Source organism: Dromiciops gliroides, chromosome 4, assembly GCF_019393635.1.
Source record: "Dromiciops gliroides isolate mDroGli1 chromosome 4, mDroGli1.pri, whole genome shotgun sequence".
Classification (NCBI taxonomy): Eukaryota; Metazoa; Chordata; class Mammalia; order Microbiotheria; family Microbiotheriidae; genus Dromiciops; species Dromiciops gliroides.
In genome coordinates this window covers 381,646,663-381,673,921 of record NC_057864.1, presented here as the reverse complement: position 1 = coordinate 381,673,921, position 27,259 = coordinate 381,646,663, and the positions used below count along the sequence as shown (strand labels likewise).

The window sequence follows — 27,259 nt, the reverse complement described above, 5'->3', positions numbered from 1 at the left end:
CAGGGCAGTGCATAAATGTGTTGTTTTTGTAAAATGACCACACATTAATTCAGACAAATATAACACAAATGAGAGTGGAAAGAAATTGATGACATAGGGAAAAAGTCACCATCAAATTAACCTTTATCATCATAAAAGACAGTTGTAAGAGAAAGACTCTTGTACTTGAATATGGACTTCTTTACAGGCATTTGCTTTGCAGCTTAATATTAGGCTGAGAAAGAAAGGGGAGTAATACTACATTTCTTGGGGCTGATTAAAGATTAATCTGGGCGGATTATTTAAACAGGAGGGATTGTTAACTGAAGAGGAACATGAATAAAATAAAAGATTATGTCATTTTATAGACACTTGGTGGGTATGTTTCGGTTTAATGCTTGTAATGTTGTGTTAAAATTTACAAAACAGGTTGTAATTGCAGCAGCTTATTTAAACCAGCTATTTGTGGTTATGTCTTTTGAGGAAGCTTAAACTTCAGCTCTCCCAGCAAATTGACTTCGGGTCTCTTGTAAGAAAATCTAAATGTAGGCTGTTGAATAATCCCTTTGAGGGCCCTGTAACTATTTTTATGCCTGGATATGCGTCATCAGTGGGTATTTTCTCTGGTGACTAGCTTACATCAGGTCTCCTACCATACATTCTATCAGTGAGTGACTTATGATTGATGGGGGCCACGGCTGTTGTTTAGCTTTTATCTGTGACCTCAGCGAATGGACAACAGGAATTTCCAGGCTGTTAAATTCCCTGAATGCTTGAAGACACGGGATCGTGGTGCTGATAAATGCAGGTAGCCTGGAGATATTATTCACCCGAGGGTGTTGGGGGGAGGGGGAAGAGGAAAAAAAAAAAGAGGAGGGAGGGAGAAAGAGGAGGAGGAAGGGGGGAATTCCTTATGTGAACAGCCGTAATTCTGGCTGAGCTCGCTCCGCAACCCGCCGTGGGTGCGTTTGTGTGCATGGAAAGGTGCATTTCCTGAACCCCGGCGCAGTGGCCATAGCGTTGCTATCACCGTGGGGTAGCGCTGCAAACGTGGTGCACTAAGGAGCTCCTGGTGCTTTGCTGGGGAAGTCGTTTATTTAGGTTTGATTAGCTGATATTTTATGGCAGTTTTGGAGGAAGGTTCTTTCCCCCCCAGGGGTCCATGGTGCAGTTTTCAATAATATATATAAAAAGAAAGATTTAAAATAAAAAGCAAGCTTGCTGTTTTTTCCACTGGTGAGAATTCGCAATATATTTTCTGCCTTGTTTAATTTCGATAACACCGGGGAGGGTATAGCAAGAGGTTCACTAAGCTAGGGGAATTTTAAGGCTGAGGTGCACCTGTTACATCGACCAGTAAACTACATTTTGGGAATCAAGTGATTCATTTCCTGATTTTAAGTACTTTGCATTGTGAACATGAAGAGGAATGAACACATATTTCTTTGTCTTCTGCCTTTCCTTCCCAACTTTCTTTTACAGATCTTTAAATGAGGTTACAATGTTGTAGCCGGATTTCGGTCGCCAGTATTTTAGTAGGTAAGTTAGCTGTAGGATAAGGGAGGAGGTATTTATTTATCCATCTTCTGACCTCTTTGTTCCTCTCGGTGTCAATGACTGTGCCTCCTTTGGGAAAGTAAATGCTTACACTTCTTAAAGAGGGCAAGTTATAAACAAATGTTGGGGAAATAAGTTTCAAACTATTAACCTTTGGCCTGAGAGGTTAGACAGTTGTCTCTGCAAGCTGACTTTTTAGGGAATATTTGCTTGAAAATGCAATTAGATAATATCCGAGGACATAATTTGTATTCATGGAAATGCATCCTTTAAGTGTTTAAAGAACGTTTTGTCTTCTTCCGCTAATTCAAGAATAAATATTTGCAAGAAAAATGACCTTTATTAATTATACTTACTTGTTTTTATTTATCCCAACCTTTTTCTCCCTGAATATAGTGTTGCCCTCTCCATGAATGACTGCTTAGAGTACACGCCTTAAAACAGAACCTCAATAACTTTTTGCTAGTTAACCAATCTTTGAGATGCACTACAGCAACAGAAGCCTCTGAAACAAACTTGTGTTTCTCTTAAAAATGCTCACATTTTAAGGAAGCAATAGATGATTAATATGGCAATTTTATTTTCATCACACATGCATGGAATGAGCATAAAAACAATATTGCTATGGTTTTGGTATCTAGACTCCAATAGTCTAGGAGAAAGAAACGTTTTGTGGAATACTTGTCCAGTTTTAGCATTTCAGTTATACAGACCTTAAAAATACGGATTTTTGAATAGAGGAAAAAGACTAGTGCCATGGTAGAAAACTCACCCAAAAAAGTCATTTTAATTTTTCATTTCTTCTTTTGCAACTCTCTCTTGAATGAGCTGCATGACTCATGTTAAGCAGGTTATAATTTGAAATTTATAAAAGGTTAAGACTAAAAGCTTGATGAGTCGAGTCATTTATAGCTGACTGAATTCAACACTCATAATATATCTTTTGCAATAAGCCATTTAAGTATTGGTTAGGGGTACTGTTTATGTTTATTTTATTTTAATGTCCCAAGAGCCTTCAGTGCCTAACTTCACTTCCACAAGACTGACATAATGGTGGGAAAGCTAAATTTTGGGTTAGTTCTGACCTTGGCATTTTTTCTCTTCCCTAATAGGAATTGTTATCACTGTTTATAACAATTTTCTCCTTAAATTTTTTTTTTCTTGTGGAGGAGTAGTGATGTCTCTCAGCATCGCTAAAATTTCAGGAGTAAATTTTCTTCATTAAATACACACATATGCCATAAGTTAGTATGGCTTGTGTGGGAGGGAAATAGCTGCTTCTCTGTTGAATGCATTTTGGCTAGTCTATGCTATACCGAACAATGTGAGATTAGGCAATATACTCTCAGTTAATATTATGAAGGCATAAACTGATGACTCTGAAGAAGTAAATAATTGTAAGACTGTATACTGATGAAAAACAATTATTCTCTCTTTTTTAAAAACAGAGCTAGCATGGAATCTTTGACAGTATTTTAAAAAACCAGAGATGTGGAATAAATGTTCCTTTCCCCTTATATGTGGAGCTTTTGGTAAGGTTCTGGAGATCAAAACTTACAGGTGCACTGTTAGACATTGTAATGTACAGTTCTAGTTATGGTGAAACCTTGGTCTGAAGTGAAATTTTATTGTTCACAGCATATTCTCAACCATCAGAGGACTCCGCTGTATATTTGGTTTCTATGGATACACATTTTGCTGGTTCTCTAAGCTGTCATAATACAGTACAGAGGCTTTGAACTTTGGTCCAATTGCAGGTGGAATGAGGCTGTCCTCATAGTAGCTGATTCTTTGACCAGTGAGGTTTTTTTTTTTTGTTTGTTTTTTTGTTTTTTAGTAGTAGGGTGTAGGAGAGTGGGGCAGAAATGGAGCAAGCTCTCCAATATAGGGAGGTGGTGGAATATTTAACTCTTCTTTCTTACAAGGACCTTATTCTAGAATGGATTTCAGATTCTATCATCAGCATGGTGTCTAATAGTATCAATACAAATGAAAGGATTTAGAATATGGAAATCTTCAGAAAATAAATCACCCTCTCCCCACCCCCTGCCCTCAGAGTAAATATTCTGAATCCTAATATGTTCCATTTGAGAAGTAATTCCTCTACTTTATCCAGTGTCTGTCTGCATAGCTCAAGAGTCTTTCAAGATTTAGGGCCTTCCTAGCTCTTTCATATATTGTTTATCACTTATTCTACTTTTGAGAAAGTGGCTATTCCCTTGTCTTCATTTCACAAATGATGTCTAATGAATGGACATGGCATGTGCTCAGTAGTACACAAGATGAATATTTACAACTCTGAGCTTATACATATCACTTAGAAGATTTCTGACTCAGAGTCATAGCCCTCTTCCATTCTGTTAATATTACTGAGGTACTGATAATTAGGATTTCTTCATTCTGATACCATCTTATAGCTTGTCCCTGAAGGATGACTTTCTCATAATCTTTTTTGAGATAGAAGTTCACATTACCCTTTGGTCATTATTATGTAGAAAAACTCTTGTGGAACAAAACCTTCCAAAGCAAGAAGGGAAAGTTCATTCATTCATTCTCTCACATTACAAACTTTTATTAATAGCCTATTAGTCAACCAACTTGTTGACAAGCATTTATTAAGAACCTACCTTTTTTTTTTTTTTTGGATATGCTCTGTGCTAAACACCGGGAATATAAAGAAAGGAAGAAAACTGTCCCTGATCCTTCAGGGAGGTCACAGTCTAATAAGGGAGATAACATACGAACAACTGTGTACAGAAAAGATGTATACTAGATAACATGGAGATAATTATGATGTGTAAGGTACTTAATACTTATTATATTGGATATTGAGGGGACTACATGGTGAAGAACTCAGATTTTCTAGTAAATTTTTTAAACTTTTTTTTTTTTGTGTGTGTGTGGGGGCAATGAGGGTTAAATGAGTTGCCCTGGGTCACACAGCTAGTAACTGTCAAGTGTCTGAGGTCAGATTTGAACTCAGGTCCTCCTGAATCCAGGGCTGGTGCTTTATCCACTGCGCCACCTAGCTCCCCCTAGAGTTTATAGTTTAGTATTGGAGATAAGATAGGTAAACAGAAAACCATAGGCAGGCTATGAAGGTTCAAGTGTGACATACTAGAAATTGCCTGGACTGTATGACTTACAACTAGCATTCTTTTTCAGTCCTGCAATAGACTAATTGTGTGACCTTGGATAAATCACCATGTTTCTTTGGATCTTAGTTTACACATCCATAAAATAAGATTAGATGATTTCTGAAACCTCTTTCAGCTCCAAAACTTTGTGATTCTATGATTCAGTGCGTTTAGCAAACTTCTACTTTGTTTCCTCATCATGGCATAGAGGCAACTCTAGTTTCTCAAAGGCTTTGCCAGGGGATCACAGTCTATGACAGATTCTATTGAAAATGTAAAAATTTCAGATACAGGCGATAGAGTGTATCTCTGTTGCTAGTAAACCAGTAAACTCAAATTCAGAGAAAGTGATTACCAGATTAGCCACAGAGTGATGTTTTGTACCCTGGACAGTTCTTGAAGGTTACCTACTAAGATGGAGAGGGGTTGCCCTCACTATCAGCAGAAGCATTGCTCACATAGATGGAATGATAGCTCTTTAAAGCATTGGATTAAGTATAATTCAATGAGAAGTAAAAGGTCTTATGAGGATTTACAGGAGCTAGAGCTTACCTATATCTGGTGTGATCAGAAAAAACTTCATAGAATAGTTGTTGGAGACAAGCCTAAAAGTATATATAGGAATTGGATAGCCCAAACTGAGGGATAGGAAGGCAAGGATCTCAGGTAGCTCCATTATGAGAAGGAAAGGCAGGAAGGGTGAAATGATGATGCTGGTGGTGGTGATGATGATAATATGTGAGCATCTAACTTTGCTTGAGCAAAAATGTATTAAATGGAATAATGAGAGATAGACTGGGGATGAATAGCTGAGAACCTTAAATGCCAGGCTCTTTGAGACCTTATTCAGTAGGCAATGGGCAACCATTGAAAGCTTTTGTTTAGGGAGGGTGATGTAGCAATGAACATTTATACCGTGTTATAAGGTTTACAATGTGCTCTTCTTACAAGAATTCTGTGAGGCTCGTAGTACAAGTATTGTCAGCATGATTTGACAGAAGAAGAAACTGAGACCCCGAGAGGATGTCACAATTGGGATTTAACTAAGGTGTCCTAAGTCTCAGTCCATTTTCCTGTTCCCTACACCATGCTGCTTTTGCACTTCAGGAAGATTTCTGAATGGAAGGGAGAGAAAGTGGAATTAGAATGCTCAGTCAGGAAACAATTTCAATATTCATGCTAGGGGTTATGAGTGGAAGTTTTTTCAGTTAACATTTGTTAGGAATCTGCCATATTCAAGTCATGGTAAGCTTTTTTTTTTTTCAAATGACATACATATATAAGCATAGTTCCTGGTCTTTAGGAGTTACAATCTGGTTGGAGGAACATGTTTGCAGATAACTACAATATGAGGGGTAAAGGATATTCCAGGGAAGTACTATAGAGAAAGTGCAAAAGGAATTATGAGAAGGACAAAAGTCACTATTAACTAGGGAAATGAAGGGAGATTTCATGAAGTGGAATCTGAGTTTAGCTTCAAGTATGTATAGAATTAGGATAGACAGAGATGGGAGGAGACAGGGAAAAATGAGCAGAAGTGGAAGGAACAAAGTAACTAGGGTTGGCAAAGTATAATACATAGTAAGGGAATAGTGAGTACAGTTATCCCTTCCACATTGTGACTTTCCCCATAGTGTTTTTGATATATCAGTCGACATAAGAAATTAAAATGGGATTGGGGGGGGGAGTTTTGTGGAAGCTGCAGATGACACACAAATTCCAGCAGATGACACAGAAAAAGTTTAGAAACTCAAAAATGCATAAAATATGTATAGTATTGTATAATATCAACATATTTTATCTTCTAATACCATAGTAATTCAGACATTGTCTTTCATACGAAGGGATGGCCAAAATTTTTTATGCAGATTTTCCAGGTCATGGGGGTGCTATGCCCCTCAGTGCCCCTAACCCCTGCAATATGGAAGGGATAACTGTAGTGCAATTTGGTTGGAGCAAAGTAGAGAATAGTAGGGGGATAATGTGAGAAAAGTAGCCATGCCCAGGATGTCAAAGTCCTTAAATGCTTGGGTGAAGAATTCAGGTCTCAACAACAACAAAAAACTGAGTGTAGTGTGCAGAGGGTACTGAATGAGGGAGAGACTGGAAGCAGGAGTTGGGGGGAGGAGGTGACACTTAGGAGACTTCTGCACTAGTCCAGGAGGAGATGATAACATTATGATCTAGACTAGAGTTAATGGAGAAGAGAATGGTTGGATAGATGAGAAGGATATTGCCAATGCAGATTAGATAGGATTTGGCAATTGAAAGGATATGAAGGATGAATGAGGAGGAGTTGAAGATAACTCCAAATTCCAAACCCAGGATACCCAGGCTGCCAGGTGGCACAGTGGATGGATGTATTGGATCTGGAGGCAGGAAGACTTCAGTTGAAATCTGGTCTGAGGCATTTATTAAGTATATGTGACCCAGGGCAAATCACTTAACCTTGGTCTGCCTCAGTTTCCTCATTTGTAAAATGGAAATAAAAATAGTGCCTACCTTCCAGGTTCATTGTGAGGATCAAATGATATTTGCAAAGTGTTTTACAAACCTTAAAATGCTATGTAAAAGTGCTGTTGATGATGAAACAGATGAAGAGGAGTTGATTTGCAGAGCAAAGCCTTTTAAGATGTGATGAGGTATAGGCAATAAATAGCACAATATCTAGGTGAAGATGATTGGCAGACAGGAAGGGAAATGCTGGGCTTGGAGCTCTTTTATTCCTCTTTATTTCTTCCTTCTTGACTTATTGGAATACCTCTTCATCCATTATTTTGTCTCCCCCTTTTCCTCTTTCACTCTTCTATCTTCAACTTCCTAACCAATATTGTATGTTTTCCTATCCTGCAGAAACCTGCAGAGAGATGCAGTATATCCTTTGAGTCTAACTGATGGTTGAAAGTGATGACAATACATTTCTATAATGTTTTATTGTTTTCAAAGCATTTTCAGATGCATTATTTAATTTGTTCCTCATATGCCTGAGGTAGGTAGGAGAGATATTTTACAGATGAGGAAACTGAATTTCAGAGAGGTTGAGTGCCTTTTTTAAGGTTACAGATCTATGAAGTTGGGGCTAGATTTCAGATCATCTGACAGTCTGGGGCTCTTGCCTCTACAACACAATGGCTTTACTGACATACAGCATAATTTTAAGATCCTTCACTATCATGATTGCCTGCCTGCCTTCCTTTTAGGAAGGACAGTGACAAACTGAAATGAATGAACAAATGAAAAAAAATTAAATGTTTATTATAGACTAGGCAATATGTTAAGTGCTGGATATAAAAATATACCTAGGTCCATATTATTCAAAACATAGGCTACAGGCAAAAACTGACTTTGCTCATTAGAAATATAAGAACCACCTCTGGAAAACTTATTTCAAGGACTGTGACTAGTTATGTCTTAACTTTTCTTTGCATTTCCCCTATGTTGCAAAATGATATAAATAGTATCTTATGCAAGCACCTCTCTTAAAAGAAATTTGGAATAAAGAATTTCACTATTAAAAATTAAAACCAGAGATTTGGCATGTCGTGGTAAAAAAAAAGAACTTCTCTCAGAATCAAGAAGACCTGGCCCAAGTCCCATGTGGACACATATTGATCATTTGCCCTTGGGAAAGTCACTTAACTCCACGGTGCTTTAGGCAAGCTGTCCAAGGCTCTGTTTTTTTTTTTTTTTTGGTGGGGCAGTGAGGGTTAAGTGACTTGCCCAGGGTTACACAGCTAGTGTCAAGTATCTGAGGCTGGATTTGAACTCAGGTCCTCCTGAATCCTGGGCCAGTGCTCTATCCACTGTGCCACCTAGCTGCCCCCTGTCCAAGACTCTTAAGTTGCAGAGAAGGTATTAATGTACATTGGCAGATGAAGTTCTTATGCAAGAGTTCCCTAACCCAATGAAATCATAGTTCTAGCTATTCCGCCCCCCTCCAAATTAAAATGAGTGCCTAAATAACATAATCACAGAGTTGGAAAAGACTTAACACACCCAACAAGTGGGTAACCAGCTTTTCCATAAAATTCTCCAGTTAGGAGAAGCCATTGCTGCTTCCTGATGGAGCTCTTTCCACTTTGGGATAATGCAATTGAGCACAGAGCCTGGCACATAGTAGACACATAATAATGTATGACTTAAGCTTTTCCTTCTATTGAGTCTAGAATTACTTCTCTAAACTTGTACCCACTGATCCTAGTTCTCATCTCTGGGGCTAAGCCGACCAACAATGTAACACAGAGGGGAGATTTGGAGTCAGAGGGCCCCAGTTTAAATTTTGGCTCTTTGAGCCAAGTGACTATAGGCATGGCTTTGGGCAGGTCACTTGTGTGAGTTTGGGCATGACATGGCTGCATTTAATTTCCCTAACTTTTAAAGTGAGGCCATTGGATCAGGTGACTTCTAAGCTTCTTCTTGAAGTCCATATTCCTTTGAATGAATTCCACATGACAGCCTTGTAAATACTTGAAGATAGTTATCAAGTCCTGTCCTTAGTCTTTTCTTCTCCATGCTAAATGCCTCTGGTTCTTTCAATCAAATCTCATACAGCATAATTTTAAGATCCTTCACTATCATGATTGCCTGCCTGCCTGCCTGCCTTTCTTTTAGGAAGGACAGTGACAAACTGAAATGAATGAACAAATGAAAAAAAATTAAATGTTTATTATAGACTAGGCAATATGTTAAGTGCTGGATATAAAAATATAAAAGCAAAGACAGTCCCTACCCTCAAAGTGTTTGTGTTATAGTCTGGGGAGACAATACTTTTGGGGGAGTAGGTGCCAAGGAAGGATGCTTTAATCTTGATAATGAAAGTGATAGGAATGGTGGTGCCCTAAACTGAATATAATATTCCAGGTGTGGTCTGATTAGAGCAGAATACAGTGGGATTATCATTAGAGAATGGAAGATAAAATGGTTATGAATAGACAGGGGTTGTCCCAAGTTCAAGGTTTTTTAAGCAAAGCAATTCTGAATGATAATGGGGTTCAAGATGTGGTCGGGCTATGGGTGACTGATCTGTCATTGAAGATGAGGTTGAGGGACTATGATTTCATGTTGGTCATCTTTCCAGATATTGGATTCACTAAGGATGTGGTCAAGGAAGAGAGTAGAAACAAAAAAAGTGAATCATAGGTTGAAGTCATCAGGAGTAGATGGAGTATTCAGACAGGGCAGTAAAAGGTGATGATCAGAATATGGGAATAAACAGATGGCTTGTATATTCAAAGACATCTTAGTAAAGGGATACTTTTATCTGTGTGGATAATTCTCCTTTTCCCTATTTTTGTCTCCAATCACATTGTGTCTTAGAGGTTTTCCCATTGTACACTTTGATTTCAGCACTGAATAGATCGCTGTTAAGTTTCTTGGCACTGTAGAAAGAAAACTGGATTTGGAATCAAAGGACCTGGATTCAAATCTGCTTTCTGTCACCTACTATCCAGGGATATGTATATATCCCTTTTTTCTCCCCTTCCCAGTCTACCCGGACAGACATCCATTATTGTAGAATAAGAAAAAAAAAGAGGAAAATAAGTAGTTCAGTAAAACTAACTAGTACAGTGTGACATAGTAGATAAAAGAGTTGGGCTTCTAGCAAGGAAGACTTGGGTTCAAATCCTGCTTCTTACACTTACTAGCTTTGCAATTTTAGGCAAGTTATTCAATCTCTTTTATTCACAGTCTCCTCATCTGTAAAATGAACGACTCCATTAGATAATTTCTATCTCTAAACCTATGATCCAGTGACACAAACTGTTTCTGATAACATATACAATATTCCACACTTATACTTCCCAACCTTTACCAAGAAGAAAGGGAATTGTATTTTCTTAATTCTTCTTTGGGAATCAAGCTTGGTCATTATATTTACACAATATCCAGTGTTTGTGTTTTTCTTTTGGTTGTTGTTCCTTCCATTTACACTAAGTTATTGTGTGTGTGTGTGTGTGTGTGTGTGTGTGTGTGTAGTTTTCATGGTTCTTCTTACTTCATTTTGTATGAACCTGTGTCTTTCCATGGTCTTTGGTATTCTTCATAGTCATCATTTTTTATGGTGCCATGCTAATCCATCACATCAATATGCTACAGTTTGTTTAGTTGTTACCCTATCGATTGACGTCAACTTTATTTCCATTCCTTCATTACTTCAAGAAATGCTGCTATAACTATTTGGGTTTATATGGGACTTTCCTTTTTGTCTTTGCTCTCCTTTGTGCATAGGCCTAATAGACTCTTTGGGTTAGAGGATATGAACATTTTAGCAACTCAAACTTCCCCAGTTGTCTTCTAGAATGATCGAACCACACAGCACAGTCATACCATATCAGAATGCCTGTTTTTTCATAGCTCCTCTGATATCAATTATTCCTGTCTCTTATAATCTTTGCCACTTTGATGGGTGCGATGTGGTTTGAATTGCATTTTTCTTAATGTTTTTGATTTATGGAAATCTGAAATGTCATTATAACAGCGTGTAATTCTTTTGAGAACTGTTATATTATCTTATTAATACTTAATGATTCACAGATTCATCATTTTTAGCATCTTCTGGTCAGTTGTGTACTCAACTATTAAATATTCTTAATTTGATACTCAATGCTATTGTAATCCTTTTTATATTGTAAGGTCCTCTAGGAATCAGTGGTTGTATACGTTTAATTTGTTTATGTACTAAACAAGGCTATAAGAATTTAAGATTGTAGATACTTTTTACAAAATGAACTTGATTTGAGGTTTTGCAGCTTTAGTATTGTGTCTTAACTCTAGGAACTAACACATAATAGATGCTAAATAAAGTCTTGTTGAATTGACTTGAAGCAAATGTGTAGAGTTTGGGAAGTATTTAGGAGAAAAAATGAGCACAGCATCAGACAGGGGCATCTGTGAGAATGGTCAAGGGGGACCAAAAAATTTTATTTTTGTTGATATCTTTTTAAAACTCTTCTTCATTTCCAAATATATCCTTACTCCCCCCTCCCCGACCTGATTGATCACCTCTTGTGACAAAGACTTAAAAACAAAGAAAAGAACCTTAGGAATTTGGATTATTTGGGCTGTTGCATATATGAGGCCAGGTCTATATAACACCAAAATGACTTTTCAGTTGGAAAAAATAAATCTGATTTGGGCATTGTTTAGACAAAAGACACTGACTGAAGTTTTGCTTTATAATTAGTTGTAGTATTTTTGTAGAAATAAGCATGAAGAGTGACTTTAAACTATTTTAACTTAGGTGGCCATTTTACAAATAATGTTAGCTCTCTTTTCTTCATCAGTATGGTATATCAAATATGAAGAAATTGATTTCAGGCAGGGTTAACATGTTCCTAGAATATGGCCAGGTTTTGTGACACATTCTTGTAAATCCAGCTACTAGGGAGGATGAGGCTGGTGAATCTCTTGACCTCAGGATGAGGTATGCCAATTGCTTTCTGCACTAAGTTTGACATTAATATGGTAAGCCTGTGGCAGAGGCTTGTCAGCTCAGTTTGCCTAAGGAGAGGAAAACTGTCCTAAGTTGAGAGAGAGAAATGATCCTAATATGGGACCTGGAGTTTTAGGGTCTCTTCTACAAGATCATCAAAATCAGGATATGTAACCATTTATCTGGGATTGGATTAGGTATATAGAGGCTTTCAGACCAGAATAGCCTTGATGACCTCTTGAGTCCATTTTTGTCTAATTATTTTGTCATTATGATGTGTGTTATGAAAGAGGAGAGAGAGACCAGAAAAATAAACAGTCGTCATTTGAAAGAGGATTGTAGGGAAGTCTCCTTATATTCAGGCAATCATTTTTCTATCACCACTCAGTATTTGTAATCTAGAACTGTCAGCTGAGACAGATTTCCTGGCTGACTATCAGTCAGATCGGGAAAAGCCTGTCTTGTGCCAGGACATCTGGGGAGGCACAGAAAACACTCTGTACTTCCCTGATGTCATCCATTAGTATCTGCTTGTCTCATATAGAATTTGGAGCCAGTTGAGCTATAGACTCAGCAACTGTGAGTGAGGTAGCCTTGGGCAATGATTTAGGACCAAACTCTTCATCCTCCATCTGCTGTCTTCTCCAATAAGGGATTCTCCCTGTGTATCATTGTAAAAATGCTTATTCTACTCTTCAGAGGTATTAAGAATAGAAAATTTTCTATTAATGTAGTTTGAATAATTAAAGCAATTTCAGGGTTGGTTTTTGGTTTGGTTTTGGTTTTGGTTTTTGGAGGGGAAGAGGCAAATTTTTCTGACTCATTTTATCATGGAGTGTTAGAATTTGAAAGAATCTATCCAATTCAATTCCTTTATTTTATAGATAATGGAAGTGGAGGCCTAGAGTGATAGAATGACCTGAATGTCACTAAGAATTTGTAAATTTGTAGTATGTCTTTTCTCAAAATATACAGACTTGTATAAGTGTGAAATAAACTACAAGTCAAAATCAGAAATATCTGTTAGTGATGAAATATATGAGAATGTGTTAATAGGCAGTTTCAAAGAACAATGTGTTTTGAACCCATCATTTTTGTCGTTGTATTGAAACCAAGTATTGTCTCTGGATTCTTAAAACAGTTATGGGTGGATAAATTTACTTCATCAGCATTTTAAATGACACCAAAAATATACTTGACAATTGTGTATGCTTTCAGGAATTTCCTCCTTTCCTGTAAAAACTGATAGTAGGAAGTGTACGCAAAAGGAATACAAAATCAGGTATGCTACAAGAATTCTGCATATCTTATAATAGGATCATAGATTTTGAACAGTCTAGTCTTCTTAAACTTTTTCTAATCGCGACCCTTTGCCTGACAAATTTTTATTCAGCCTTGGGTATATAGGTATATAATATATCCATCAATTCATCCATGTATGTGTGTGTGTGTGTGTGTGTATATGAAATATATATATATATATATATGAAACCTTTTACTGTTGCCAAATTTTTCGCAACCCCCACATTCAGTTATGTAACCCCATATGGGGTTGCAATCCACAGTTTAAGAAGAAGCTAGGTTCTAGTCCAATAGTATCAAACTTAAATAGAAGCATGGGACCTCAAACCATATGTGAGAATCCCTTACTTAGTGTTGCATATTGACTTAGAAAGCCACATTAGTATTATCTGTGTTATATTTCATTTTTATTTATTTTGTTAAATAATTGTTAAATTTTCTAATTATATTTTAATATTGTTTGGGCCATACTCAGGAGTCTTGTGGGTCACATATAGCCTGTGGGCCACATTTTTGATACCTTTGATCCAGGTCATATCCTTTGTTTTACAGAATTAGAAACTGAGGCTCAGAAAACTTAAAAACCTTACCCAAAGGCACACAGGTAGCAAGTGGCAAAGCCAAAATTTGAACATATGTACTTTGTCACAATATCCCACACACTTTTTGCTGAACCATGTGGCCTTAAAGTCTCTTTTTGAGGCACCAAATCCCAACACTTAATGGAAGATGTGGGTACCATGTCCTTTAAGTTGGAATATGAAGGGATCTTCTTGTTGAGGAATAGTTTTAGCAAGTTAACATAGTTTGAAGACTTATAAGTACATTTTACTTTTACTTTTCTTTGGGGGGGGCAGGGCAATTGGGGTTAAGTGACTTGCCCATGGTCACACAGCTAGTAAGTGTCAAGTGTCTGAGGCCAGATTTGAACTCAGGTCCTCCTGAATCCAGGGCCGGTGCTTTATCCACTGCGCCACCTAGCTGCCCCCTACTTTTACTTTTTAATGTTCTGTTGATGCTTTTTTTTTTTTAAACTACAGTTGTAGCCCGTTATTCTTCCCTCCCTGCACCCTCTCCCCATGATAGACCCATCCCTTCGAAGATAAAAACAACCTATTAAGCACAGTGGATATATTTTCAAGTACATTAAAAAATCTCCGTTGTTTTCTCTCCTTTGTTTTTTTTTTTTGTTGTTGTTTTGTTTTGTTTTGATATACTCTAAGAGGAGTGTTGGGATTATAATTTTCAATTTTCAATTAAAGAGACACTTTGCATGTGTTGGAAGCAACAGGGGAAAAACAGAAAGAATTGGAGGGTCTGCCAACCCCAGGTTTTTCTCATTGACTTTTGTTTTGAAAAAGGCAAGAAAACCCCACAACATGATAAAATAAGGTTCTATTGATAATGAAATACTGTAAGGAGTATAGAGATGAAGAGAGTAGAAAGTGAGGGTCATATGATTTTCCTGAAATAGAAATCCAAAGTGTAAATATTTCTTTGGATAAATTTTAAAATGTTTTGTTTGTTTGTTTTTGTTTTGTCAGGGCAATGAAGGTTAAATGACTTGCCCAGGGTCACACAGCTAGTTAAGTGTCAAGTGTCTGAGGCCGCATTTGAACTCAGGTACTCCTGAATCCAGGGCCAGTGCTTTATCCACCACGCCACCTACTGCCCCCCTAAAATGGGTTTTAAAAATTACATCCATAGCAATATTATTCTAAATATATTATGCAACTTTATAGGTTGTATCATATTTTAGTTTTTCTTTAAGTTTCAGCCAGACAAGAATTGAGTGATTGAGGAGGTTATTAAATTAGAAAAGAACTAGATTTACAATTATTAACTTTATTGAGGCAACTAAGTGGCTCAGGGAGTAGAACACTGGGACTTGGGTCAGGAAGAACTGAGTTCAGATGTAGCCCCAGACCCTTGCTAGCTGTATCATTGATCAAGTCACTTATGCCTCAGGTTCTTCAAGGTGAAATGGGGATAATAATAGTACTTATCTCCCAGGCTTATTAGGAGGATCAAATGAGATTATATTTGTAAAGTGTTTAGCATATAATAGACATATAATAAATGCTTGTTTCCTTTTTTTATTGTTTTTTTCCAGAATGCCCACTATCCTGCACAGGTGGTTAATAAATGGGCAATAAAACTTACCTATCTTTTATGCAGACTTATATCTTGAAAAATGATTCCAAGTAGTTCACAACTGTGGAAAGAACCTCCAGAGTTACACATAATTGCTGAGGGAGATGTTCACAAAGAGAAAAAGAAACCACCTATACCCTTTGATCCAGCAATACTACTATTTGGTCTATTTCAAAAGATGATTAGGGAAAAAGGAAAAGAACTTATATGTTCTGAAATGTTTATAGCAATTCTCTTTGTGGTGACAAATAACTGGATATTTCAGGGATGCCCATCAGTTGGGGACTGGCTGAGCAAGTTGTACTATGTGATTGAGATGGAATACTACTGTGCTATAAGAAATGATGAGTTCAGTGATTTTAGAAAAACATGAAAAGACTTGCACAAAATAATGAAGAGCAAAATAAGCAAGACTAAGAGAACATTGTATACAGTAACAGCAATATTGTTTCAAGAATGACTGAGTAGGGGCAACTAGGTGGCATAGTAGATAGAGCACCAGCCCTGGATTCAGGAGGACCTGAGTTCAAATCCGGCTTCAGACACTTGACACTAGCTGTGTGACCCTTGACCCTTGGCAAGTCACTTAACCCCAATTGCCTAACTAAAAAAAAAAGAATGACTGAGTAAATAACTTATTTTGTCTATTATAAATACCCAGATTAACTATAAAGAACCTATGAGGAAAGACACTATCAACATCCAGAGAACAAACTGATAAATAGAAGTATGTATAGAATAATTTTACATTTATCTGTCTGTCTATCTTTCTATCCATCCATCCATCCATCCATCCATCCATCCATCCATCCATCCATCCATCCATCCATCTATCCATCCACCCACCCACCCACCCATTCATCTATCTATCTGGTAACACATTTAGTTTTACTCGTCACAGTGTCTAATTGTAGCCATTGCTAGGACAGGTGCGGGGAGGGAAGAAAAAAGAGAATAAAGAAATTTACATGATTTTGTTGTATATTTGAAAAGAATAGCAAGTTGCACCTAGTAGATTTGCTATTTCATGTTCAATAATCTTTTGTCTTAGGCTGTGTTATGGAAATGCTTGTTTTATTCCATAAATTAAAAATAATATTTAAAAAAGAGAAAAAGAGCAGCACATCCCCTTAATTATGAATGTTCCCCAATGCTGGATCCTTGTTTGTCTTCTTTTCTTTTTTCAACCCTTTCTCACTGGGTAATCTCATCTATTCTTGTGGTTCCTATTATTATCTCTATGTAGATCATCCCCAAATCTATATATCTTGTGTCTGTCTTACTTCGCTCCTCCAGTCATGCATATCTTCATTGGGATGTCTCACAACTCAAACTCTTTTTTTTTAAATTAGAAGATATACTTAGCCATTTCATATCATATAATATTATTACCTTAGTCTGTTATGCCTCATTTTCTTGAAATATTTCATAGAGAAGATTTTTTTGGGTATCTTTGATCTTGAAAATATTCTCCCAGGTACCAACAAAGCACCTGACCTTAGAGTTATCTTTGATTTATCCTTCAATAGACCCATCTATTAAATAGCCAATCAATATTGTTTTTTTAAAAAAATCACATGACCTCTTTAGGCCTTAAATTTTTTTATCCTCAATATGAGGTGGTTGGACTAGATGACTTCGAAGGTTTCTTTGAGTTGTAAGAGTGTTTAGGTACTTTTTATTCTCATAGTGTTAGACTTGGAGTTAGGAAGACCTGAGTTCAAATCTTTCTTTACGTACTTACTAGCTATGTGACCCTGTGAAAATTTCTTGACCTCAGTTTCCTCATCTGTCAAATAGGATTAATAAAGCACCTATTTCACTAGGTTGTTGTGAAGTTTTAGATAAGATTTTATATGCTGTATTATGGATAAATGATATATCATGTATAATTTATTCTATCATACCAATATTCATTTAATATTTTATATTAAAATGTCACACAATAGAATACATCATATAATGCATAGATAAATAGAAAATATAATAAGCTATATATTATAAAACATACCATATAAATATTAGATAAAATGATACATAAATAATTTATTAATATTTATATCACACATAATTATATAACACACATATATACACCTATCATCTTATCTATCTATTTATCTATCTATCTTCCAAAACCTTAAAATGCTATATATAGTTAGCTATTAGTCTGTGTTCCTAATGTAAAATGTCCATGTATTACACATTACTCAGGAACTTTACGTTCCAGCCAAAGTGGCCTACTTGGGATTCTCTGTGCTTGACATCACATTTCCAAGGTTCATGCCTTTGCATTGGGTATCATTTCCCACCATACCTGGAATTCCCTCCATTCTTGCTTCCATTCTTTGGGATCCCCTCTCCCCCATTTCCTTTCAAGGCGCAGCTCATGTCACCTCCTACATGCCTTTCTTGATTACCCCAGTTGTCAATGTCCCTTAAAATTACTTGAATTTATTTGGTATGAGTTTTTAAAATTTATTTATCTGTGTACATGTTGTTTTCTCCCAGTAGAATGTAAATTCTTTGAGCAGAAGTTATCTTTTTGGTTTTGGTTTTTCTTTCTTCTGAGGTTAGCATAGCCTAGCACTTTACAGGCACTTAATGCTTGTTGAATTGAATTATAGCCTTCCTGTTCCCCCCGCCCCACCCCCTGTACCACTGTTTGAGTTCATTCCTTATCATCTCATACCTGGATTGCCAAATAGTCTTCTAACTAGTCTTCTTCCTTCTAGTCTCTCCCTCCTTCAACTCTTGTCAGATTCAATTGATTCCTTTCATTTTCCCTTGCCCCTCAAAACCTTTAATGGGTACTTATTTTATTTTTTACTTTAAAAAGTAAATGATTATAATGGAAATAGCATTGGACTGTGGGTTCAGAGATTCGACTTTGATTTGTGATTCTATCACTAACTAGCCTGATGATTTGGTAAGTGCTCATTACCATCAGGTGTCTTCTATAAAGTGAACTGATTAATTCTATGATTTAAAAATCTGTGATTCCAGATCAGTCAGCCTGGCACTTTAAGAATTCTACAGTCTGGGGCGGCTAGGTGGCACAGTGGATAAAGCACCAGCCCTGGATTCAGGAGTACCTGAGTTCGAATCCGGCCTCGGACACTTGACATTTACTAACTGTGTGACCCTGGGCAAGTCACTTAACCCCCATTGCCCTGCAAAAAAAAAAAAAAAAAAAAAAGAATTCTACAGTCTGACCTCAACCTACCTATCTTAAACGATCTCCCAGCATAAAGTCTCTAAATTAGCTATACTGTGCCCTCACAGTTATTGTTATTTAACTGAATTATGTATGTAGGTCCTGTCTCTCCAACATTTTCAACACTTGATGGTTGAGATCATATCATGCTCTTTTGCATCTCTCATGGTACTTACTATAGCATTAGCACATAGTAAGAACTAAGTAATTACTTGTTAAATTGAATTGAATTTTTTGATAAATGTACAAAGACTTAAAAAAACTTTGAATCTAGAATAATGATAGTGTTTGGCCTATTTATAAATTCAAATTGTTTGCAGGTGTTTGCTATTAGGATTAAAAAAATAACAAAGCAAACTCTTAGACCTTCATTAGACTTGAACTGGAATAAACAAGAATCTGAAAATTCAGGGTCTTGATTTTAGATTTGTAATGATGTGGTTGACAATCAAAAGTGTCTGGCCAAAAAGGAAGTTTTGCTATAAATAGATTTATACTCCATGTGCATATATACTACTCACACACATATGAATATACAATCAGAACTGAAAAGAAGATAAATGTATTGTTTCTCATCTTTAACTCAGATTCAAACTTGATTTGGAGTTTTAATTTTGGTTCTGTTTGGTCAGGTATTTGGAATTTCAAAAAGCTTTATGAAAACATCCCTCCTACACATCTTGAATATCCCCTTCCTGCTTATCTTCAGAACAGCTTGGTTCTTTTTATAGTAAATGGCTTAGTGGAGGGGAACCATTTGTAGTGGGGAAACTTAAGTACAGTGTGTCCCATTTGAAACAGAAGTCATGGTAAGGGCTTAAAGAATGATGGAGAAAGGTTTCTACTTTTTTCTTTTTCAGGGTGCTGGACAGAGTCCCCCAAAATAAAGTTTTTTTAAGAACCATATTTCTTCATGAGGGATGCCATTTTTTTTAATGGAGTAAGAATAATTTTCTTGGGCAACCTTTTAAAAAAGCTAGGGAATAGGAACATTTTTTCTAGTGCATTTTAAAACTGTGGAATCATTTCAATCCTTTTAGAGTCTGCTCCTTATGCTTACCTAGAATACTCAAATTATGCTTAAAAATTTATGGGGAAGTAGGTTATAAATGAACATCACAAGCCATGGAGAACATTTATAATAAGGAAATGTTAGATAGAAAGAAGCTTGCTAATTGTACAAGTTGGTATGAAGCATTATGCTATCCCAGTGGTATATTTTAAAATGACCCAAATACAGACACATTATTCTTGATTGCTAAATCATTTTATACCAGTGCTTAATGGTAAGTTTTTATGGGATCATTGTCACTCTTTGAATGATTTCAAGTAATACTACTGAACATAGGTTCAATCATTCATATGCCCATAAGAAAAAAAAAACGCTTTCTACTATTTAGGTAAAAATAAGGAGGTAGAAAGTACCTTGTATTTACATAGTGGTTTACAGTTTGCATAGCTCTTTCAGATATATTCTCACTTATTCTTCATAACAATCCTGGTGGTTAGGTAGGGCACGTATCATTATCACTTTTTGATAGATGAAAACAAAGGTCAGAGAGGCTGCCTTACCCACAGTACACTGAATCTCAAGTCATCTGATTCCCATTCCAATACTCATTCCAAAATAATCTATTATAGAAGAACAACCTTTTAAGGAGTATTTAAATATTATAGCACAGTTGTCACCCTCCATCTAGCAAGATAAATTGAGAGCATTTTCAGTGAGATATGATGTGTTACAAAAATTACTCCTACTTATTTTGACAGATTGACCGATATGTTCTTTTAAGTTTTACAGATGTATGTATTTGTTCATTGATGATGATGGTGGTGGTGGTGGTGGTGGTGAAGATTACAAGGTCATATCTGGGAAAAGATCAGAAAGCTCCTAGTCAGTAGAGTTGAAATATAAGGGCTGTATTAATTCTATCTGAGTGCTTTTGGTCCTGGACATATATTATTTATTTGAAGGGCTTCTGTAATTCTAGGATCTGATTATACTTTTTTCTGAAATGACTGAGCCATACATAGTATTTGACTCCAAGGAATACAAAGTCAATATTGTATGATTCGTGTTTAATGCTCTTATGTATTTGACTCATAGTTAAAACTAGTAAATTCTCTTTCTAGAATGACTGGGACACTGGGGTGTTCTTTTTACTTGAATGTTTTGTTTAACTGAAAGTCAATGTAGATGTGTATATGAATGCACATTAATATTCATCATATCATAAGTCATCATCACTCATCAAAATTCAAGCACTGATCCACTGAATGCCAGAATATATGCTCCCAGAAACCTTCTTTCCATTTTTCATTGAAGAGGCAATGTGATATAGTGAGAAAATCTCTGGAGTAGGAGCCAAGATAAATGCATGAATCTTTGACTCTTGTTGTATGACCTTGGGAGAGTCATATTACTTCTCTGAAATGAAGTTTCCTTATTTGTAAAATAAGGATAATAACTACCTCCTTGGTTGCCTGGAGGCTCAAACTGTTAAATATATAAAGCACTTTATAGACTTTGGAATGATCTATAATTATAAGCTATTATTTGGTTTTTGGTTTTGTGTGTGTGTGTGTGTGTGTGTGTGTGTGTGTGTGTGTGTGTGCTTGTGAGGCAATTGGGGTTAAATGACTTGCCCAGGGTCACACAGCTAGTAAGTGTCACGTGTCTGAGGTCAGATTTGAACTCGGGTACTCCTGACTCCAGGGTCAGTGCTCTATCCACTGCGCCACCTAGCTGCCCCTATAAGCTATTACTTGTACAAATCTGTATATTTTCCTCTTGCCTTGATCTTAGGTTGGACTAGGGGCCAAACTTTGGAGTGTGTAGTAGGGCAAAGGGTGAGAAGGTATTTGTAGACAGGAGTTACTATACGAGTAGAAGACATTATCATTGTGGAAACAAGCCACCCATGAAGTTCATTAGGGACTTATCAAATTGATTTGGGACTCCCTTGATCAACTCTCTCACCCCTTGCCCAGGGTACTGGGGGATGGAAAAGGACCGTGAGATTATGCTGTATGAGAATCAATTGAAAGAACCGGGGATCTTGAACATGGAGAAGAGAATGATTGGAGGTGGTGAGGGGTGTTGTATTTCAGGATGTAAAGAACTGTCATGTGGGATTTTTCCTAGAGGACAGAACTAAGAAGAATACTTGGAATCATTAATAAAAGGGTGGCAGGGTAGGTTAGACTCAGTTACCTGCTAAGATCTCTTCCAGAGTGAACTCTGTTGGTCTTTGTCCAAACAGAGGTAGACTTAGTCTCTATGTAAGAGGAAATTTCTTTTCAAATAGAGTCATCCAAAGGTGGAATGGGTTACTTTGGGTAAGTTAGTGGATTTCTCCATATTAGAGGTCTTTAAGAAAACACTAGCCAGTCACTTGTCAGTGATATCATAGAAAGAAGTCTTAGTAAGTTATGGGTTAAAGTATATAGCATTTGAGTTCCCTTCTAGCTTTGATATTCTGTTTTTCTAAGATTTATGATTGGGTTCTTTTTTTGTTTGTTTGTTTTGCAGGACAGTGAGGGTTAAGTGACTTGCCCAGGGTCACACAGCTAGTAAGTGTCAAGTGTCCGAGGCCGAATTTGAACTCAGGTCCTCCTGAATCCAGGGCCGGTGCTTTATCCACTACACCACCTAGCTGATTGGATTCTGAATAAGCAGAAGTTTAAGAAAGAGAAATGAGGGATTCCTTCTGAGAAGAGAATTCTTGACTTTGGTGTTTGGGAAAGCACTAACTATGCATCTTCCTGAGGGTAAAGGGGAGATTTACTCCTGCTTCCTGTATTCAATTTCCTTCAACAAATATTTATTAAGTATCTAGTATGTACCTAGAGTGGTGTAGTACATAGGAAGCTGGTCTTGAAGCCAGGAAAACTTGGGTTCAAGTCCTGTCTCTGACACATACTGGCTGTATTTCTCTGGGCAAGTCACCTAACGTCTCAGTGCCCTGGATAGCTCTCCACGCTATCACGGAAAGAGTATTTTATTATTCAGCACCAGGCTTGCTCTGTAGGATCCTTCCCACAAGTAGGCCAGCAGGTATGTTGTTGAGTGTCAGAATGATCATTTTTAGTGTCTTTCAGGTGTCATCATGATGATATTATCATTTAGGACATTTGGTTGGGGTCGTCAGTTTATATTGTGGGAATACTCAAAATATAAGAAAAGCAGGATTTAGGATGTTTTTGGTTCAAGAAATATGGAAACAGTAGGAGAGCTAAAAGAGATGTGAGAGTAGATTTTTTCTGTTTTGTTTTGCTTTGTTTTGTTTTCAGGGCAACGAGGGTTAAGTGACTTGCCCAGAGTCACACAGCTAGTACGTGTCAAGTGTCTGAGGTCAGATTTGAATTTAGGTCCTCCTGAATCTAGGGCTAGTGCTTTATCTACTGCGCCACCTAGCTGCCCCTGAGAGTAGATAATTTAATAATAATAACAGTAATAATAGCTAACATTTATATGGTGCTTTAAGGTTTGCAAAGTGCTTTATGAATATTGTCTCATTTTATCTTCACAACAGCTGTGGAAGGTGGGTACTATTGTTATCCCCATTTTGCAGAGGCAGAGATTAAATGACTTGTTCAGGGTCATACAGCTAAGTAAATGTCTGAGGCCAGATTTGAACTTAAGTTTTCCTGACTTCAGGTTCAGGGATATTTACTTAATAGGAAGTAAACCAAATCACATTTATTTCATTCCTATTACAAACCGTACTCCAAACTGTGGAAAATAAACTTCAATTGATGTCTATCCTTTTCTATGAGAAACAAAACAAAACAAAAACTCAGTTTAACTTTCTCATGCCATTGGTAGAATGGTTCGGATTTTAAATTTACATTTTTGGGCAGGTAAGCATATGACATTATTGCGTTGAAGAAAATTTTCTCTGGTTTGAAGATGTCTGTGACTTCTTATTTTCTATTCAGGGATATAACTGGGAGACCTTTTATTTCCTCTTTGGGTCAGCCAGGTGTTTCACCAAAAGGGAATGGAACTTACAAATATTTACTGGAGTAGAAAAAGGTAGCACGTGGTGGTGGTATTTTTAAAATCCCAATTGGAGAAGTTTTATGAGCTCTCTGGCCTTTTCAGAAGTTTTGTTGCAGCCATGTGCCTGCACTTAGGTAGTGTTCTGGGGTTAATTATAATTGTTTGGGAAAAATTTCTGTTTCATAGAAGTAGTTCCAAAGACTTGTTGTTCTAGGCATCGGACATCCTCATATTATTCTGGACCTACAAGTACTTGGTCTGAAGCAGATTAATTACTAAACCCTGGTGAATAATTAACCATTTGACTTGTTCCCAAGTTATATACTCACTGGCTTAGAAATGATTTCCCAAACTACTAAAGATAAGCAAAGGTTATTCCTGGTTTCACAATGTCCCCATTGTTATTGACTTGTGTCTATGTGTGAGACATCAGCTGATACCTACGCAAGTCTAGTCCAGCTTCTCATTCAAACCACTTCCTGGGGTTTTCTCGGGTAATGGCAGTGATTCAGAAGATACCACAGTGCTTTTAGAGAACTGCTTACTGCGTTTTACTCGGAGATTGAGTCTGCCTGTCTGGGAACTGTCAAATCCAAAAGGAAGATTTTTGTTGCTATTCAGTTAAATATCCTTTCCTTGAATTCAGCTGAATGTTAGGTTGTAACCAACTGTATATACTTTCAATGCTATTTCACAGGATAATATATTTCTAGGAGTAGGCTTACAACCTAAGTTCATTCTAACAATACATTTATTGAGAACCTGCCATATGCAAAGCCTATGCTCTGGGGGTACAATTAAGGGTTAGGAATGATTCTGTTCTCAAGGAGTTTATAATTCTGATTGTGGAAGATAACACAGGTCCACAGTGCAATTTAACTAACAATGCGAGGCAGTATTTGATTGTGCTAGAGTAGTACTGATGTTAAGTTCCCTGACATTCTAGAGGAGAGAAGACGGCTATGTTGATGTAATTACACACCTGTGAAATGTGATAAAGTATATTTATGTATTCATGTTGATATTATATCTATGAATGGCATATTTAATGAGTATAATAAATTGCATTTTAGGAATTTATTTTATTTCTATGAAATAAACATGGTTATTGTTAATAAACTTTGATCCCATTCTTTTATCTCTCTTAAAAATGAAATACTGATTTCAAAGTGGCCTCTGTATTCACAGACATACGTTTTTATCCCATCCCTTAAAAACCTTGTGAGTGACCATGATTGTGGAACTGAAGAGAGAGGAGGAGGAGGAGGAGGCAAGGAATGAGCTATATGAATCAGAGAGAGGATGTTTATAAAATGTACCCTGAACTTTTCAGGCTAGACTGATAAGATGTCCTACTAAAGTGCTATCATTAATTCATTAGTTAATGAATTTGTTTCTTCATTCATTTGTTTAATTGTCTATTCACTTATTTTTTTTAATCTTAGTGTTGTTAATCTTAGTGCTGTTTCATGAAATGATTAGAGAATATTTATATGGCCCATTTCTCCATTTTGCAAGGTCAGGAGGGGTAAGAAAGAGAAAAGAGAGAAGAGAACTAGAGAGAAAGAGTGAAGGATAGAGATGGAAAAGAAGGAGAGTTAAAGGAACTTCTCTGTCCCTGTGCCAGATGGGTATAAATACAAGTATAGCCATCATTTCATTAGTGGCTGCTGTGCAGAGCACTCTGATCAATGCCAGAAATATACAGTTTGGATAAGACATGTTAAGTACTTTCAAGGATGTGACAAGTAAAACTAAATGTGTGTGGTCACCTTACCTGTTAATATTCTCACAAGGATCATATGGGGGGATAAGACATGAAAATAGATAACCATAATACACAATAGTACATGATAAGTATATTAAAGAGTAAATAAAATTATGTGAGCGTTCTGAGGCAGAGGGTCATTATGAACCTTGAAATAAGAGAAGGCTTCCTGGAGGAATTGCTGTTTGAGTTGTGCTTTAAAAGATTGTTGTTTGTCCTTCATTTTCAAAGAGGACCATGATATTGAGGTGATGTCATGACTTGCAGGAATTGGATTTAAGTGAAGGAGGGCTGTGCAAAGTCACCAACCTCACTCTCTCCTCCAGAGCCTTCTGGATCTAGTGGCAAGATATGTATCAGGATGACTGGAGATGGCCCTGGATGTTTAAGGCAATTGGGGTTAAGTGACTTGCCCAGGGTCACAGCTAATAAGTGTAGCAATTCAAAAGGAAAAGAGAATGTGGGAGGATATTTCAAGTGTAGGGAACAACCTGAGTAAAGTAAGGAGGAAAGAGAACTCATTGTGTGCTGGGAATAGAAAGTTGCAGGTTAACATCAGCCTGTGGAAGCCACTTATTAATGCTTGGTTGATGCTCTTCAGCTATATATATGAGATAGAGATGAATCAACTAGGGAGAGAATAGAGTAGAGAAAATCTGAAAGGAGGTTATTGGAATAGTCCAAGTAGGTAGTCATGGAGGCTTATATGAGATAATGGCAATGACAACAGGGAGGAGGGAGCGGGTTTGAAAGATGGAATTAATTGAACCTGGCAATTGATTGGATGTGAAAGGTGAGGGAGAGAGACTCTAAGACAAAAACAATAGTATAAACAAAGAAGGTCAAGTAAATTGTTGTTTTTTGTATTCTTTACTGTACCATACACAGAAATAGTGGGGTCAAATGAAACATATTTAGTGGAGGAAGATATGATGTCAGTTTTGGACATGTTCAAATTGACATTCTTTGGAACACATAGGCAAAGATATCTTAAAGGCATTTGGAGATATAGGTTCTGAGCTTAGAGGAGAAATCAGGCCTGATCACATAGATTTGGAGTCATTTGCTTAAAAGTGGTCATTGGAGCTATGGGGATAAATACAATTATCAAGAGGAAGACTATACATAAAGATCTTTTGGGAACCCCAATCTCAAATTGTTGGGAAGAGGGTAAAGAACAAGAGAAGGAGGCAGAGAACCAACCAGTAGTTTGACAGGTAGGAGTATTTAGTAGAAGGAGGTAGATAGGAAGAGGACTTTTAACTGCTACAGCAATATCTAAATTAGACTTAGTTTAGGAATTAGGGGTTGTTCCTTCAAATGTGTGTTTTGGTAACTGTAAAGTGCACTCAGCTTTGTGAACCAAGACTTAACCAATGGAGAGGAAGGAATTTGTCTGCTGAATAGTAAAAGGAAGTATTCGCTCTGTTATTGTAGTACATGGCCTTTTGCCATCTTTGATAACGTATTGAAGTCCTGCACACCCAAAGTCTGCTGTCCTCTTGACCTTTCATCAATCATCCACTGTACAGCGAGGCTAGATGAAACAGTAGCTCAATAGAGAAGTATAGTTTAGGAAATCATTCAACTCATCTGAAGACAGAAATCACTGATGGAGAAGCATTTGTGATCTGGTAGTCTATTCAGCTTTAAAAATCTTGAACATCTTCTCTTCTGTTTCTAACCAAAGCCAGACTAAAGGAGGAATATA

At 36.9% G+C, this 27,259-nt stretch overlaps 1 protein-coding gene across 11 annotated transcripts in view; it reads left to right on the top strand.

Moving 5' to 3' along the window:
- The window catches only part of HIVEP2 (HIVEP zinc finger 2), a 284,997-nt gene that overhangs the window by 100,504 nt on the left and 157,234 nt on the right, over positions 1-27,259 (top strand). For 2 of the 11 annotated variants that reach the window (XM_043999702.1, XM_043999701.1), the window contains exon 1: positions 597-787. The exons of the other annotated variants lie outside the window; for them this stretch is intronic. The gene's annotated coding sequence lies outside the window, so the exon portion shown is untranslated. Of the gene's footprint in view, positions 1-596; positions 788-27,259 lie in introns of those variants that run through there. 11 annotated transcript variants of the gene reach the window in all.